Raw genomic sequence first — 3,857 nt, 5'->3', positions numbered from 1 at the left:
GGCGCCAGGAGACAGATGGTCCTGGGAGTAAAAGCTTCAAAGCATTTCTAACCTTGAGGGAAAGGAACAGGCGAGCTCGGGATAGTGATAAAGAGTGTGAGAAGTTTGTGGGGGAAGCAGGTCACCAACAGTTTGTGTGTAAAGGCATGTGCGTAAGAAAGCAAGAACTATATAATGACTGTTTTGTTATCCTGACCTCAGAACGTTCTCTGAATAAAGGCTACAGATACCTTTTGCAGAAAGCTGAGTCCTTGCCTAATTATTTTAACCCATTGTCTTACAAACCTTGGGCATTAGTCAAGGCGAATTGATTATTGATTATTATCATCAAAGATATAAAATTCCTTTAACACTAAGTGACCCCAAACTTTTGAACAGTAGTGTAAATAGTAAAGTACAGATACCCCAAAAAACTACTTAAGTAGTACTTTCAAGTATTTTAACTTAAGAACTTTACACCACTGAGTATAAGCCAATGAAAATAGTGGATACACAGATTTTAGGCCTACAATATGAGGAGGAAATGATAGTCCACCAATTTTTCAGTAGTACTCACCTATTTAAAAACTGATTTTTTCCCCCGCAATTGTATTTTGAAATATTGCTAAATAACTTCGCTAAATACCTTCTAGCTGCTTCTTGCTGTTCATTGACAGCCACAAGTCAACAATCAGCTGTTTTATATTTGCTGCGCTGACTGCCCAATTGCTGGATTTCTGACAGTAGACTAGGCCTATGCGCTCATAATGTGACAAAACACAATCTACAGCATTTAAAAAAAAAAAAAAGCTATTGATCCTCTGCGGCTAAATTACGATGGTGTAGTATTTTCAGTGTTTTTATTTATTAATAGACAGGATTAATTATCTAATTTGGCAAATGTATTTCAATTTATCTGCAGCGCTTCCAGCACCCCTTCCCGTAGCGCTGTTTTCTCCATGCACTGTGCTCTCCCCATTGCCAAATAAATTAATCAACATTTCTATTGAATTATTAATTCAATTGATTGTGATCAGTAACCCCATGAGGTTATAGTGTAGGTAGACCTACTGTAGACAATTACGAGAATACATTCAGTAAGTTAATAAAGCCAATAGTGGTTTCAGTTATATTGTTATTGAAACAATGTAGTCCTTACGACTAGAGGGCGACCGATTGTGATTTTTCAACGCAGATACCGATGCCGATTATTGGAGGACCAAAAAAGCCAATATTTCTTTTTTATTTGTAATAATGACAATTACAACAATACTGAATGAACACTTATTTTAACTTAATATAATACATAAACACTATCAATTTAGCCTCAAATAAATAATGAAACATGTTCAATTTGGTTTAAATAATGCAAAAACAAAGTGTTGGAGAAGAAAGTAAAAGTGCAATATGTGCCATGTAAAAAAGCTAATGTTTAAGTTCCTTGCTCAGAACATGAGAACATATGAAAGCTGGTGGTTCCTTTTAACATGAGTCTTCAATATTCCCAGGAAAGAAGATTTAGGTTGTAGTTATTATAGGAATTATAGGTCTATTTCTCTCTATACGATTTGTATTTCATATACCTTTGACTATTGAATGTTCTTATAGGCACTTTAGTTTTGCCAGTGTAACAGTATAGCTTCCGTCCCTCTCCTCGCTCCTACCTGGGCTTGAACCAGGAACACATCGACAACAGCCACCCTCGAAGCAGCGTTACCCATGCAGAGCAAGGGGAACAACTACTCCAAGTCTCAGAGCGAGTGACGTTTGAAACGCTATTAGCGCGCACCCGGCTAACTAGCTAGCCATTTCACATCGGTTACACCAGCCTAATCTTGGGAGTTGATAGGCTTGAAGTCATAAACATCGCAATGCTTGAAGAATTGCGAAGGGCTGCTGGCAAACGCACGAAAGTGCTGTTTGAATGAATGCTTACGAGCCTGCTGGTGCCTACCACCGCTCAGTCAGACTGCTCTAACAAATATCAAATCATAGACTTAATTATAATAAAATTCTGGCAAATTAGTTCGCAACGAGCCAGGCGGCCCAAACTGTTGCATATACCCTGCCTCTGCGTGCAATGAAAGCAAGAGAACTGACACAATTTCACCTGGTTAATATTGCCTGCTAACCTGGATTTCTTTTAGCTTTCTTTTATTATTTGACCCTTCTGGTCATCTATGAACATTTGAACATCTTCTGTTATAATCTCCAACCGGCACAGCCAGAAGAGGACTGGCCACCCCTCATAGCCTGGTTCCTCTGTAGGTTTCTTCCTAGTTTCTGGCCTTTCTAGGGAGTTTTTCCTAGCCACTGTGCTTCTACACCTGCATTGTTTGCTGTTTGGGGTTTTAGGCTGGGTTTCTGTACAGCACTTTGTGACATCAGCTAATGTAAGAAGGCTTTATAAATACATTGAATTTATTGATTTATGTGCTTGTTTTGATTTATAAACTACCGCTCAAAAGTCTGGGGTCACTTAGAAATGTCCTTGTTTTTGAAAGAAAAGCTCATTATTTGGTCCATTAAAATAACATAACATTTATCAGAAAGACAGTGTAGACATTGTTAATGTTGTAAATGACTTTTGTAACTAGAAACGGCATATTTCATGGAATATCTACATAGGCATACAGAGGCCCATTATCAGCAACCATCACTCCTGTGTTCCAATGGCACGTTGTGTTAGCTAATCCAAGTTTATCATTTTAAAAAGCTAATTGATCATTAGAAAACCCTTTTGCAATTATGTTAGCACAGCTGAAAACTGTTGTCCTGATTAAAGAAGCTATAAAACTGGCTTTCTTTAGACTCGTTGAGTATCTGGACCATCAGCATTTGTGGGTTTGATTACAGGCTCAAAATGGCCAGAAACAAAGACCTTTCTTCTGAAACTAGTCAGTTTATTCTTGTTCTGAGAAATGAAGGCTATTCCATGCGAGAAATTGCCAAGAAACTGAAAATCTCGTACAACGCTGTGTACTACTCCCTTCACAGAACAGCGCAAACTGGCTCTGACCAGAATAGAAAGAGTGGGAGGCCCCGGTGCACAACTGAGCAAGAGGACAAGTACATTAGAGTGTCTAGTTTGAGAAACAGACGCCTCACAAGTCCTCAACTGGCAGCTTCATTAAATAGTACCGCAAAACACCAGTCTCAACGTCAACAATGAAGAGTTGACTCCGGGATGCTGGCCTTCTAGGCAGAGTTCATCTCTCCAGTGTCTGTTCTTTTGCCCATCTTAATCTTTTATTTTTATTGGCCAGTCTGAGATATGACTTTCTTTGCAATAGATATAATAGATATTCCATTAAAAAAATGTGCTGTTTCCAGCTACAATAGTCATTTACAACATTAACAATGTCTACACTATTTCTGATCAATTTAATGTTATTTTAATGGACAAAAAAATAGCTTTTCATTCAAAAACAAGGACATTTCAAAGTGACCCCAAACTTTTGATTGGCAGTGTGTGTGTGTGTGTATATTTATATATATTTTTACTAACACACAGTTATGGTACGACCTATTGCGCATTAAATGTGTAACGCAGCCTTAAAATGATGCTGTTTCTGTAATCTGTATGGTGCTGTGATCATCACTGATCAGTTTGTGTGATGTTTCATATACACTGTAATGGCAGGTAATGCACCAGGATCTAATGCTGACAATGCACCAGCAAAAAGTGCAACCGTACAAGAATGCATGGACATCTGGCCTCGTGTAAAGATCAAACAACTATTTTAAGACTAGTGTGTTTTAGTTGTCTCACAATAGATATCCATGAAGAATGAAAAGCCAAGTCACGTGTAATAATATCACCACTTCTCTCTTCCGGGTGTTGGCAGTCCACTGACTGGGGTTTTGACTAGATGGGA

The sequence above is a fragment of the Salmo trutta genome, chromosome 3 (genome assembly GCF_901001165.1).
Source record: "Salmo trutta chromosome 3, fSalTru1.1, whole genome shotgun sequence".
NCBI classification, from domain to species: domain Eukaryota; kingdom Metazoa; phylum Chordata; class Actinopteri; order Salmoniformes; family Salmonidae; genus Salmo; species Salmo trutta.
Note: the sequence above shows the minus strand (reverse complement) of the source record.